This window comes from Oncorhynchus keta, chromosome 10 (genome assembly GCF_023373465.1).
Source record: "Oncorhynchus keta strain PuntledgeMale-10-30-2019 chromosome 10, Oket_V2, whole genome shotgun sequence".
In the NCBI taxonomy this organism is placed as follows: Eukaryota; Metazoa; Chordata; class Actinopteri; order Salmoniformes; family Salmonidae; genus Oncorhynchus; species Oncorhynchus keta.
This window is the reverse complement of record NC_068430.1, coordinates 68,005,015-68,020,514: the sequence shown is the minus strand read 5'-3', so window position 1 is coordinate 68,020,514 and position 15,500 is coordinate 68,005,015.

Below are 15,500 nucleotides of genomic sequence, written 5' to 3'. Positions count from 1 at the left end.
TCTGGGGGGGGGGGGTAATGGAGCCATTACTTTTAGGCCTTATCGCCCAACCCTACTTGCAAGTCTCTTGACTAACTTTAAAAAAAAATTCTGCCCTACTGTTATTTTCACTGAAATTTGAAGGAGGCAATGCTCTTCTGGAGATTGAAACGTTACATGACATTCGTCCACCATATGTCACAGATCAGCTTCTGACTTGTCCTTGTCGGTTATAGGTCACAGTGGCCACCCAACTGACAGGCACCGCGATGATGAGGCATAAGGAAACGCTATCCTTACTGTATGTTGTATCTACATCTAATATGTCTATATCTCTATTGTACATCTAAAATGAATATATCTAAAACATATTGTATCTACATCTACTGTATTTATAATAGCTCTCTTTCTATTCAGCATCATAGCTTCATAGGGGACGTTTTTTTGTGTTTTTTTTTATGATTGAAGTTTACATGCTGGCCGTGCTCCTTATAATGATTAGTGAAAAGTCTCTCCTGTTTTTTACTTTATATTATTTTATAACAATTTGCTCTTTCTTGTTTTCTCTCTTTCTCTCTCCCTCTCTCTGTCTCTCCAGGTCTAAATAGTGACAGTACACATGACCAGCATTCCAGTCTTTAGTAACTGATTAGTTAACTGGCAGTCTCTGGAACGGACTGTTTCCTTGACGATCAATAAGGGGCTTGTCACTATCCTTTGATGGACTTTTTCCTGTTAAGTGTCCAATGACAGTCACTTTGGCACTCGGGTCATTCTAATTGAGGCATTTGTTTCTTCACAATCTACTGCTGATGGCAGCCTTTAAAGTCTGTGGTTGATTACAAATTATATGTTTCTATACAGGGTTGCCATGGTGTCACTATACTCTAGATTCTACCACTGTAGAACATTGGTATACTGTAATACCAGGTAATCTAATCACTGTACACACTATACTACAAGATGCATGGTTTAACATTCCACATTTCCTCTACTGTAGATTCCACCATATTGGTTGTTATTACTATACTGTAACACCATACCATCTAATCACTGTTACACGCCGTTCTATACTAAGTTTGTGCAAGCATTCAATTTGAACACTGCACTTTTCTGAAAACATGTAGCTAAACTGGTTACACTTCTGAAAGAGGGTTTCACAAGACTGCACAACAACCACTCGTATAACCAAAAGCCAGCCTGTTGCTCCTACCACATATTTATTTTTAGGCCTTCCTTTTTCCTTGTCTTGCTCGATCTGCTAGTGTAAAATGCAGATTTATATCTTGCTCAGAGCGCACGTCCAGGAAATGCAATGGAATGAAACTGTAAACATGTTGATCATCAGGTTTCAAGAGATACTCCTGCATCTGCCAGTATTCTCCCTGGGCTTTGATTCTGCTACAATATCTCTGGGGAGAATGTGGCGCCCAATTCCCTATATAGTGCACTACTTTTGACCAGAGGGAATAGGGTGCCATTTGGAATGCAACCTTTGACTTGACTTTGTGTTTTATCATTTTTGGCACTGAATGTAATATATAACCATTATCAGAAGTCAGCCTGTCACTCCTCCTACAGCTGTTTGTTTGTGGCCTTCCTCTATCTCCTTTCTTGTCTGGCGCCATCTGCTGGTGTAAGATTCTGATCTACATTTATATCTTGCTCAGGGCTCGCCTCCATGAAGGCAGTGCAATGGAACGCAACTGTAAACCTGAAAAACGAGAGTCAATTAGTTATCAGTTTCAAGTTGAACATGTAAATGTTTACCTGGTGGTTGATTATGATACTTTTGTAAATGCCACAATGGTTTTATGTTATGAAAGAGGCTGCTACTGTCTTAATATTGTAGTTATAGAATGACTGTTTCAATTCCCATTATGTTTTACTGCTATCATGTTGCTGATGGCATTACGTATAGACTGACTAATCTGTTGTATTGTGGCAGCTTGAGGTGAATGGTGTCCACGACAAGACTCCACCTCCCATAATTCCTGGCAAATCTTGTATCAGTTCCTTCTTACTTCAGTACATGATTGGAAGTTGGCACTATAGATACAGCTAGAATGATTCATCAATTTATATGCTACCCTGCTTGGCACTGGTCAGGGCTCTTCCAAAGAAGCTTGGGCTTTTGGTTTAGCTCGACTATAGTGGTTTGAGATGTTCATGTGTAAAGTTTTGTTTATTTTGCAGTTCAATAAAATGTTTTCTTCTCTGTATGAAGTGTATATCAAGCGATTTGTTGATGTGCCTGCTTGAGGCCTACTCCACTTACGATTTTTTTTGTATATTTCACACTTTGAAATTCCTTTTCAAATCCCACACCTTGACACTGTTCGGGTTTTGTAAATAGGATGAAGATTTTAATTGTAGTTTTTAATTACTACAATCTTTTACATTTTTTTTATGAAAATCATAATTGATGGGGAGGCTAATCTGAAATGTTCTAAGGTCTAAACGGTTTTAATGTTTTAAGGAACCAAAAGCAGTAAACCATTGTGAGAAAAATGTATATAATTACTGCAAAGATTTATTTTTATTTTTTTTATCCATCATTATGCATTATATAAGTAGTTACAGTACCTAAAGACAATTTTATTTTTGTCCAGCGACAGTACATCGTTGCATTCATTAGTGCACACCGTAGCAAACAATTTCCAACGGAAAACAAATGTTTCTTATTGGACAAGTTCAGGTGGTCCCCCCACATTTTGGTCAATCTATCATTTCATTCCTTGTGAATACAACCCTGGTTTGATTTAATGTGAGATGTGACACTGAACAGAAGACAACTTGTCCATTAGATCAGGGTTCCCCAAATGGCGGCCCACCAAATATATACAGTTATATTTTTTACTACTTTTACTCAACTACACTACTGTTCAAAAGTTTGGGGTCACTTAGAAATATCCTTGTTTTTGAAAGAAAAGCACTCAAAAAATTGACCATTAAAACATAAAATTGATCAGAAATACAGTGTAGACATTGTTAATGCTGTAAATGACTATTTTAGCTGGAAACTGCTTTTTGTTAGAATATCTACATAGGTGTACAGAGGCCCATTATCAGCAACCATCAGTCCTGTGTTCCAATGGCACGTTGTGTTAGCTAATCCAAGTTAATCATTTTAAAAGGCTAATTGATCATTAGAAAATCATTTTGCAAGTATGTTAGCACAGCTGAAAACTGTTCTGATGTCACACCCTGACCATAGTTTGCTTTGTATGTTTCTATGTTTTGTTTGGTCAGGGTGTGATCTGAGTGGGCATTCTATGTTGTGTGTCTAGTTTGTCTGTTTCTGTGTTTGGCCTGATATGGTTCTCAATCAGAGGCAGGTGTTAGTCATTGTCTCTGATTTGGAACCATATTTAGGTAGCCTCTTTGATGTTGGGTTTTGTGGGTGATTGTTCCTGTCTCTGTGTCTGCACCAGATAGGGCTGTTTTTGGTTTTTTCACATTTCTTGTTTTGTATATTGTACATTTATCATCTTCATTAAAGATGTATCACAATAACCACGCTGCGTTTTGGTCCGCCTCTCCTTCGACACAAGAAAACCGTTACATCTGATTAAAGAAGCAATAAAACTGTCCGCCTTTAGACTAGTTGAGTATCTGGAGCATCAGCATTTGGGTTTAAATGGCCCGAAACAAATAACTTTCTTCTGAAACTCGACAGCCTTTATTTCTCAGAACAAGAACAGACTATTCCATGCTAGAAATTGCCAAGAAACTGAAGATCTCGTACAGTGCTGTGTACTACTCCCTTCACAGAACAGAGCAAACTGTCTCTAACCAGAATAGAAAGGAGTGGGAGGCCCCGGTGCACAACTGAGCAAGAGAAGTACATTAGAGTATCTAGTTTGAGAAACAGACTCCTCTCAAAAAAAATGTTTTAGTTTCATGCCAGCAAAGCCACAACACAATACATAAATGGCACTAGAACGGTGGCAAACGGTGCCCACAAACTCTTAGGGCCTACGTAAAATGTACATGCTAAAATCGCCACTGGAATGCAATAGTTGATTTACAGGTGGGTATTTAGTTTTTTTATAACAATGCAATCCATCTAAATTCTTCACTTAACATATTTTATTTGTCTAACACAAACCGTTTAAATTATAATAATTTAATATGTAACATATACAATTCAATTACAAAATCTGAATTAGATTGTATATATTATTCAGTAATACATGCAGGTGTGGTTGACTGTGGGATCAGCTGTATCCTATTTCCTGTGTCGTTATAAGCAGATATAAGACAGAGACAGCAGTACACAGCCAGCTGTGGTGATGGTGATGCCACTTCTGAGGTGTTTTCTGTTGTCCCACTTGTCACTCAATGAATTGACCTCGGCAGCAGGTAAGGCAAGCTGTTTCTTCCCACGTTTAGGTTCTATATATCAGAGTAAGAACTCGACGGACACTATGAAAGCTTAAACCAAGTATCTTCACCCCAATGGATCGAACAGCTGGACAGACGAGACATGTTCACACACGCTCTGATATTTAACCCTTTCTCCTATGCTGAGTCTCCTCCTACACATCTGAACAGCCAATGCATCTCTGTTGCTAGACAGAACCTTAGTGATATCTGTTCTTCCTCACTTCATCCAATTTGTAAGTCGCTCTGGATAAGAGCGTCTGCTAAATGACTTAAATGTAAAATCTGACCTGACCTCTGCCCCAAAGTGCTCACTCCTCCCCAATCACGGCTGTTATGGTGACTCAAACCAGACCGTGTCTCTTCTCCTCCCATAGGATCCCTGATGGCTAACGATAACATATCCAGACAGAATGTGAACATCATACATTCCCCTCTCCCTCAGTGACATGAATAAGTATACTTAATATTCTCAGAATCCAAATCCACCAATCAAGGTTGACTCTGTATTAAATCATCAGTATGGGACATATGTATCCTCTTTGACTCTAACAACTATGGTTCCTCTTTCTTCCCAGTCTTTTCTATAGAAGCCATTCTCTGGGTGAAGACGGGGGAGAAGTTTACCATGAAGTGCTCCACGTTTTTAAAAGAACAAGAAGGAATATACCTGTATGTCAGAGGCTGGTGGGAGGAGCTATAGGAGGAAGTGCTCATTGTAATAGTTGGAATCCATGGTACGGTATCAAACATAGAAACTACTTGTTTGACTCCGTTCCATTTATTGTTTCCAGCCATTACAATGAGCCCATCCTCCTATAGTTCCTCCCACCTGCCGCCAATGCTCTGTTGGGCTGGACAGGGGCGTAGAGATGCAGTATTTTTACCAGCGTAACACCTAGCTGACCCACAGTTGGCTGGACCATTTTTGATACTCACAGGAAAAAGTTTAGCGTGAAACTCAGCAGCATTGCATTTCTTGACAGAAACCGGTCCGCATGTCACCTACCCCGTTCAAAGGCACTTAAATATTTTTTCTTGCCCATTCACCTTCTAAATGGCACACATACAAAATCCATGTCTCAATTGTCTCGGCTTAAAACTCCTTATTTAACCTGTCTCCTCCCTTTCATCTACACAGATGTAAGTGGATTTAACAAGTGACATCATTAAGGGATCATAGCTTTCACCTGGATTCACCTTGTCAGTTTATGTAATGGAAAGAGCAGGTGTTAATGTTTTGTATACTCAGTGTATAGTCTTCACCAGGGTGTTATTACTTTGTTTTAGAATGACAGTGCTCGAATGGCTGAGCCATCCTGGAAAAACAAGAATATGAAGGTCTTCATGTTGTTGAAAAATACCAAGATGGCAGATACCGGGGAGTATAAATTCTGTCTTACTATCCAGGTCTGTGCCCAAACAATTTGAGCATATACTTTTAAAAATCCGCCTCTCCAGAAACAAGTCTCTCACCGTTGCCGCTTGCTATAAACCACCTTCTGCCCACAGCAGTGCCCTGGACACCATATGCGAATTGATTGAAAGAGCTGCAAAATCTGAACCCCTACAAATCAGCAGGGCTAGACAATCTGGACCCTCTCTTCCTAAAAGTATCCGCCAAAATTATTGCAACCCCCATTACTAGCTTGTTCAACCTCTTTCGTATCGTCTGAGATCCCCAAAGATTGGAATGCTGCAGCGGTCATCCCCCTCTTCAAAGGGGGAGACTCTCTAGACCCAAACTGCTACAGACCTACATCTATCCTACCCTGTCTTTCTAAGGTCTTCGCAAGACAAGTTAACAAACAGATCACCGACCATTTCGAATCCCACCGTACCTTCTCCACAAATCAATCAGGTTTCCGTGCTGGTCACGCTCAAGGTCCTAAATGATATCATAACCCCCATCGATAATACACAATACTGTGCAGCTGTATTCATTGGACTCTTATCGGAAGACTCAACAGCCTTAATTTCTCAATTGACTGCCTCGCCTGGTTCACCAACTACTTCTCTGACAGACTTCAGTGTGTCAAATCGGAGGGCCTGTTGTCCGGACCTCTGGCAGTCTCGATGGGGGTGCCACAGGGTTCAATCCTCAGGCGGACTCTTTTCTCTGTATACATCAATGATGTGGCTCTTGCTGCTGGTGATTCTCTGATCCACCTCTACGCAGACGACACCATTCTGTATACTCCTGGTCCTTCTTTGGACACTGTTAACAAACCTCCAGACGAGCTTCAATGCCATACAACTCTCCTTCCGTGGCCTCCAACTGCTCTTAAATGCAAGCAAAACTAAATGATCCCTGTCCACACCTGTCCATCATCACTACTCTGGTTCTTACTTAGAATATGTAGACAACTACAAATACCTAGGTGTCTGGCTAGACTGTAAACTCTCCTTCCAGACTCACATTTAAGCATCTCCAATCCAAAATGAAATCTAGAATCGGCTTTCTCTTTCGCAACAAGGCATCCTTCACTCATGCTGCCAAACATACCCTAGTAAAACTGACTATCCTACCAATCCTTGACTTTGGCGATGTCATTTACAAAATAGCCTCCATCACTCTACTCAGCAAATTGGATGCAGTCGATCAGTGTCATCTGTTTTGTCACCAAAGCCCCATATACTACCCACCACTGCGACCTGTATGCTCTCGTTGGCTGGCCCTTGCTTCATATCCGTCGCCAAACCCACTGGCTCCAGGTAATCTATAAGTCGTTGCTAGGTAAAGCCCCGCCTTATCTCAGCTCACTGGTCACCATGGCAGCATGTGCTCCAGCAGGTATATTTCACTGGTCACCCCCAAAGCCAGTTCCTCCTTCGGCCACCTTTCCTTCCAGTTCTCTGCTGCCAATGACTGGAACAAACTGCAAAAATCACTGAAGCTGGAGACTCATCTCCCTCACCAGCTTTAAGCACCAGCTGTCCGAGCAGATCACTGCACCTGTACATATCCAATCTGTAAATAGCCCATCCAACTACCTCATCATTGTTATTTATTTTGCTCCTTTGCACCCCAGTACCACTACTTGCACACTCATCTTCTGCACATCTATCACCCCAGTGTTTAATTTGCCATATTGTATTTCATTTTGCCACTATGGCCTATTTATTGCCTCACCCCCCCTTATCCTACCGCAGACCAAGGTGATGCCATAGTCACAGGCGAGTTCATCCAAGGGGTAAACAACAGAATGGTGAAATTGGATTGGCTGTATGCAACCTCCGGAAGTAGAATTAACCACCCTAGCATGGTGTTAGCACATTTTATTTTGTTTCGGACGATACCGTTATTTTCCCTGGTTTTTAGGCCTGGTTGCCATTGAAGCTAGTTTAGGAGGAAACCAATGCCTTTACAGCCTGAATGGAGGATGTTTTATGTACCTGCTCGTCGCTGGGAAGCACGAGTGTATCACCCGCTGGGCTGACTGTCTTGGGACACCTGGGATCAGACAACGTCTGGAATAATAGAGCCCTCTGGCGGTCCTTGGGGCTGGACTTGACTATAGTTGTACACGTACAACAGGGATTTATTTAAACTCGATAGCAGTCAGAGTTGAATCTGACTGCTATGGAAAATGATATAGCGAGTTTAATTTGGTTGAATACATTTTTATCTTGTGACGTATGAAAATTCCTTTTATTAGGCTACATCATGCAACGTCATGTCAGCTTGCAAGAATAATTCTCACTCGTCACTCCATATTAGGTCAACATTGGTGAGCAAAAATCCCAGAACCACATGGGGGGACCTAGTGAATGACCTGCAGAGAGCTGGGACCAAAGTAACAAAGCCTACCATCAGTAACACACTACACCGCCAGGGACTCAAATCCTGCAGTGCCAGACGTGTCCCCCTGCTTAAGCCAGTACATGTCCAGGCCCGTCTGAAGTTTGCTAGAGAGCATTTGGATGATCCATAAGAAGATTGGGAGAATGTCATATGGTCAGATGAAACCAAAATATAACTTTTTGGTAAAACTCAACTCGTCGTGTTTGGAGGACTAAGAATGCTGAGTTGCATCCAAAGAACATCATACCTACTGTGAAGCATGGGGGTGGAAACATGCTGTGGGGCTGTTTTTCTGCAAAGGGACCAGGACGACTGATCCGTGTAAAGGAAAGAATGAATGGGGCCATGTATCGTGAGATTTTGAGTGAAAACCATATTTTTAAGTGGGAGAACTTGCACAATTGGTGGCTGACACTCGCAATGCCGGAAGTATTCCAGGGTGAGTACTCAGAGCATGCACAGCCCAGCTGGCAGTGTAGGAGTGGCTTTGGGACAAGTCTCTGAATGTCCTTGAGTGGCCCAACCAGAGCCAGTACTTGAACCTGATCGAACATCTCTGGAGAGACCTGAAAATAGCTGCGCAGTGACACTCCCTATCCAAGCTTGTAGTGTCATACCCAAGAAGACTCCAGGCTGTAATCGCTGCCAAAGGTGCTTCAACAAAGTACTGAGTGAAGGATCTAAATACTTATGTAAATGCAATATTTCAGTTAGTTTTATATATATAAAACTGTTTAAAAACCTGTTTTTGTTTTGTCGTTATGGTGTATTGTGTGTAGATTGATGAGGGGGTAAAAACAGTGTAATCTGTTAGAATAAGGCTGTAATGTAATAAAATGTGGAAAAAGTCATGGGGTCTGAATACTTTCCGAATGCACTGTGTGTGTATATATACTGCATTTATTTTCTTTTTAATTCTCAAAACTTGGGGGGCCAAATAAAACCACCCGCATGCCAAAATCATCCCGCGGACCACCAGTTGGGGAACCGTGCCCGAGACCCACTCCAATTTTAATACCGCCCCAACAGATCTACAGACTACAAGTTTGGGACCCTTGGACTGAACAACTCCCTCTGCAACTGGATCCTGGCTGACCCCAGGTGGTGATAGTAGGCAACAACACCTAGGCCATGCTGACGATCAACACAAATGTTATTCTGCAACAACAACAAACAAAAAATACTGTAACACTTAAATTAAAAAATGTTTTATTTGAACCATGAAGTATCAATTTAGTTGAACATCTTTTTCGGAAAGTGATTAGCTCAATTAAAAGTGCCAGTCACATATTACTTCCCAACCAAAGTAAAAATATATAATAGTCCTTGCTTTTAGTAGGTATTTAAACCTTTCTGGGGGGAAACTGGTGCAGGAATTAAAGTTAAACTATGAAGTTTTGTTTTTAGTAAGAAGTCTATGTGTTATATTGCACCAAATCATGGTTTCTGTTTCTTCCACCTATTTTCAATAGAAACCATTCTCCAGGTAAAGACAGGTTACCATGAAGATCTCCACCATTCTAAACAACCAGGAAGGAATGTACCTGTATGTTGGGCTGGACAGGGACAGGGAGGTGCTGTATTACTACCAGCGTGACTCCAAGTGTCCCCCAGGAAACGCTACTGGGACAGAGTGAAGACTGAGGGACCAACTGACCATTACCATCACAGGTATCTGCTGGTGTGTTTACGCAAAAGTCAATGGAAATTATATCAACCAAGGAAGAAGCTCCACTCTGGTAGTAGTGAATGGTAGGTGTATGTTTATAATATTAGATAGAACTATTTACCTCAAAGGTTTAAGGAAAGGGGGCACAAAGACAATTGGGTAAAACATGCCAATGATCGTTTTGAAGGACTAATACAGTTGGAAAGCCTTCAACCAAAAGTTAAAGAAAAAGCAGAACATGTCCCCTCATGCATCACCCAATACTCACCATTGGGGACGGCATTTAAGAACATTCTCAGGAAGCACTGGTACATTATTGATAGTGACCCACAATTTAAACCCATTTTTAAATATCCCCCACATAAGGACTTTAAAAGACCCCCAAACATAAGACATTGTGGATAAAACTGATTACCCACCAGAGAAAAGGGGAACTTTCTTGGACAAGGTTCCGGAGGGTAATTACAAATGTGGCCAATGTGCTCAATGCACATACAAATGCAACTCACTTACACACCAACCGCACAGGACAAAGATTTGAGAGCAAAGGCCTGATTACCTGCAAGTCCACCAATGTTATATACATGTTGAAATGTCCTCGTGGTCTGTCTTACACAGAGAAAACCTGTTGGAGCCTTAAGACACGGATCAGTGAGCAATGCAGCAACACACAGACAGGTGAGACAATCTGGTTGCTGCTCATTTTGTACAAGCTGTGGACATCCTATTAGTTCTCTGAGATGCACTGGAATAGAACTGATCAAGATGTCACGCAGGGGAGGGGACATTGAGAGGAAACTTCATCAAAGGGAATCTTTCTGGATTCACCGGCTCATCATACTGTCTCCTCTTGGCCTTAACAAGCAGTTTGACTTGATACCGTTTATATAGTTTCAAAATGTTCAAATTGTGTTTTTTAAAATTCTAATTGATCATTGTATGTGTATGTATATTCCTGTAAACATTGATCACATTCCTTGTGTATGATCATATATTTTGATACATTGAATGTTAATACTGTGAACATATGTTTTACATTTTTACCTCCTGTTTCAGGAAGTGATGTCACTGAGTACTGCCCCTATATATAGGACCTTCCACGCCCACCTGGGATATGGATGTCTGACAAAGACCTAAGGGTAGAAACGTTGTTATAAATAAATATCACCTGCTAACATGAGCAGGAGCATCTGGCGTTTTCCTTTCTGTTTTCCATGTGTTTCAAATAAGCAACCATATAGCCTGCTGATCCTGGATAAAAAAACTGTTTATAAATACTGTTCTTTAGTGGTTATTTTTGGTACAATTGTGTGTCTGATAGTTATCTTGTATGAGTACCAAAGCGCACTGATCGGATACTTATTTTCCACCATAATTTGCAAATAAATTCATAAAAAATCCTACAATGTGATTTTCTGTTTTTTTTTTCATTTTGTCTGTCATAGTTGAAGTGTACCTATGATGAAAATTACAGGCCTCTCTCATCTTTTTAAGTGGGAGAACTGCATGGTGTTGGGCTGTAAGCACAACCCCCACCTGTGGATGTCGGGCCCTCATACCACCCTCATGGAGTCTGTTTCTGACCGTTTGAGCAGACACATGCACATTTGTGGCCTGCTGGAGGTAATTCTGCATGGCTCTGGCAGTGCTCCTCCTGCTCCTCCTTGCACAAAGGCGGAGGTAGCGGTCCTGCTGCTGGGTTGTTGCCCTCCTACGGCCTCCTCCACATCTCCTGATGTACTGGCCTGTCTCCTGGTAGCGCCTCCATGCTCTGGACACTACGCTGACAGACACAGCAAACCTTCTTGCCACAGCTCGCATTGATGTGCCATCCTGGATGAGCTGCACTACCTGAGCCACTTGTGTGGGTTGTAGACTCCGTCTCATGCTACCACTAGAGTGAAAGCACCGCCAGCATTCAAAAGTGACCAAAACATCAGCCAGGAAGCATAGGAACTGAGAAGTGGTCTGTGGTCACCACCTGCAGAACCACTCCTTTATTGGGGGTGTCTTGCTAATTGCCTTTAATTTCCACCTGTTGTCTATTCCATTTGCACAACAGCATGTGAAATGTATTGTCTATCAGTGTTGCTTCCTAAGAGGACAGTTTGATTTCACAGAAGTGTGATTGACTTGGGAGTTACATTGTGTTGTTTAAGTGTTCCATTTATTTTTTTGAGCAGTGTGTATATATATATATATATATATGTGTGTTTGTGTACATATATTTGCATTCAAGTTGAGCTGCATCCCTCAAGCTTGTAAACGTCTTTGGTGAAATCAAGATTAAACTGAGGCCTACATTTTGCAATGTACAACTTATTATAATTATTTTCCGGCCCCACTGACATTATCTCCGACAAACATCGCCCTGCAGCTGAGTCTATTTGCCTACCCCTGACGTATGTGTTAATACAGTCAAAGTATGTTTATATCAACTGTGTGAAAAGTGTGGTGAAGCAGCCCTGTCTTTTGTGAGACTATACGTCTCTATTCTTAGCTGTTGTTTTCCTGTTTCTTTCTTATTCGAGGTTGAAGATACCCATTAACTTCAACCTATATGTAAATAGTGAGAAACTTAAAAGGCAGGTTTGCTATTTAGAATGCACTGAGTAAGGAAGGAGGAGATACTTGGATCAGGTGTTCCATCCGGTAAGAGGACAGGAAAGATGGGGCAGGAATCCAGTTGGAGAGTTTGTGCTCCCATTTCCTTTCCACTTTCAAGGTATAGAAGAAAAAGTATACCAATATTTCCCATTCCTCTGAATATACAGTACACCTGCACAAAAACACAGTACTTATGAACTAATTTATCTATTCGTAACTAGAAAGACATCAAATCTACATATTAACCGACAGCAAGTCTCTCTCTCAACCCTGAAAACACATGCAGCTGAGTGAAACTAACACCTAAGATGTTTTGGAGAGATTGTGGTTTGCCTTAGAGCAAGCAGCTAGAAAATGACAGGTTGTAGAATAGCAGATCCAGAGTAACCAAGGGTGGGAATGGGACCTGTGGTTGCAGAAAGGCAATACTTGAATTTATTACAGAGTTCAGGATACATGGCTTGACTTGAAAAACAGTTGTCTGTAGCAGTAACATTCAGGATACAAAAAATGCACAAGAATGGCAGCGAGACTAAAGGTCATCCCCTCAACAGGGTTCCTATTACAGCTAAGACTATACCTAAATCATTCCATGGAAGGCCTAGTGTCTGCAGGTTTTTTTAAACTTTCAGTTTAAACCTAGAGTACCAGGTGAGGGAAGTTATTTACTAATTAGTGAACTTAATTCATCAAGTAAAGAGAGGAGCGAAAACCCACAGATAGTCCGCCTTCCGTAGAATGAGTTTGACACCTGATCTAGTCAAGGGGGCGGTCCCAAACTCAATCCTGGGATTCCCCACAGGATCGGCAAGGCAATACTATGAAACACAAATTCACTTAATTACATTCATTTGTTTAAATTACCATAATTAGTCATGTAGACTTTAGTTTAAAAGACATAGAGCTGCATCAAGTAGAACATGATTAGAACTACTCCTCAGAGACTGAAAGCATGTGTGAGCTGTTTGCTAATTACATAGCTCACCACACCTAGCTTCAACCTGAGCATTCAACTTGGTGGCAAACAATTACGGTCAGGCACACCTAAAACGGCAGCTAGCAATGCATGTCAATGGACTAGTTCACTTTATCCAAACCACACATGTATATACTTTCAAGCATTTTAGATATTAACTTCATGAAATGCCTTTTAAAATGGTGAAAAGATAATCCATCCACCTGACAGGTGTGGCATATCAAGAAGCTGAATAAACAGCATGATCATTACACAGGTGCACCTTGTGCTGGAGACAATAAAAGGCCACTAACGTGCAGTTTTGTTACAAACTAATGCCACAGATGTCTCTAGTTTTGAGGCAGCATGCCATTTAAAAAGATATATAGATTTTTTATTTTACCCCTTTTTCTCCCCAATTTTGTGGTATTCAATTGTTTAGTAGCTACTATATTGTCTCATCGCTACAACTCCCGTACGGGCTCGGGAGAGACGAAGGTTGAAAGTCATGCGTCCTCCGATACACAACCCAACCAAGCCGCAATGTCATTAGAGCCTATACTTTAACACAGGGAGAGGTATAGGTCAGTCACCTCTATTACCCTTCTCTCCTTTTTAGTGAGACTCTCTCCTTTTATTTATTTGATCTTTCTGTCTCTTTTTACATTTTTCTTCTCTCCCCTCTGACCAGTGTGTGTATGCAGACTGAGTGTTCTCCATCTAGAGGAGAGCCTCCTGGACTTCTCTCGACATTAAGGCCTCTGTCGGTCCTATTATGCTTCATCCCTTTGTCCTTCTCCTTCCTGCTCTCTATGGCTGTGATGTGCTGGCCCTCTCTAGGCTGTGCTCTATTAATACACATAGTGGTGTATGTGTGTTTGTGTGTTTCACAGCATACCTCTGCCTCACTGGCTTATCACTGGCCCATTTCAGACCCCATCTGTGCTTCCCACTCGTTCCCAACATACAGGATGGGCTCCTGGAATCAGAGAATCGGAATATAACACATGCTGATGCCAAGGATTGCCAAGGATTTCAATTGTTGTATTTTATTATTACAATCTTCAAACAGAGTAAAATCATAATTTTTGGAGAGAATATTCTGCCTTCTTTCATGTTTCAAGATTTCAACTGTTTTAATCATTTTAACTCAAGCAACCAAAAGCAGGAAACCCATAACAAGAAACATTTATGTAATTTATGTACAAATAATGTCTGTTGTCCCCCCATCATGAAGTATTATAGAAGTGGATAAAGTACCTAAAGACTGTACTTTTTTTTATCCCGGTGACAGTACAGGGAAGTAGCTAAACAGTTCACAGCGGACAACGAAAACAAAAGTTTCTTATTGGACATAGTCTGGTGGTCCCTCTACATCGGCTTTCATTTCATCCCTTGTGAATACAACCATGGGTTGATTGAACTGAAGTTAGACATGTGACACTGAACAGAAGCAAGATGTCCACTAGAGGGAATTCCCTCCTCACATTCAAATTCTGATGCAACGCATGAGAAGAGATATGAGCTGAGTTTGATTAAAGCTAACAGCTAACCTTGAGAAAAATCGACATCTGAAAGGTGAATAACATGAACACAACATGATGTAACTTTGATATGCTTTTCTAACATGCCTGTTGTAATGTGAATGCAGTGAAGTTCATTTACAGTTGGATATGTTGTTGTGGTTCTATAACAATACAATCCATCTAAACTCGCCACTCACCATATTTCATGTCCAACACACTAACACAATAAACCATTGAATTTATAATAACATATATAGAGAATTTGATTCAGTAAAGAAATCTAAATTAGATTGTGTATAGTGTTCAGTAATACAGTGGTTCTTAACCAGGGGTACTAGGAACCATGGAGGTACTTGGCCTATCCACAGCAGGAACTTAAGACTCATGATTAGACCATAGGCTTACTGGTAAACTGCACGAGGGGGTACTCCGGGCAGAGCAAAATTCAGTTGGTGGTACAGAAACCACAAAAGGTTGGAAACCACTGCAGTAATACATGAAGGTGTGATTGACTGTGAGAGACTGTGATGTCAGATGTATCCTATTTCCTGTTCTTTATAAGTAGATGTCAGA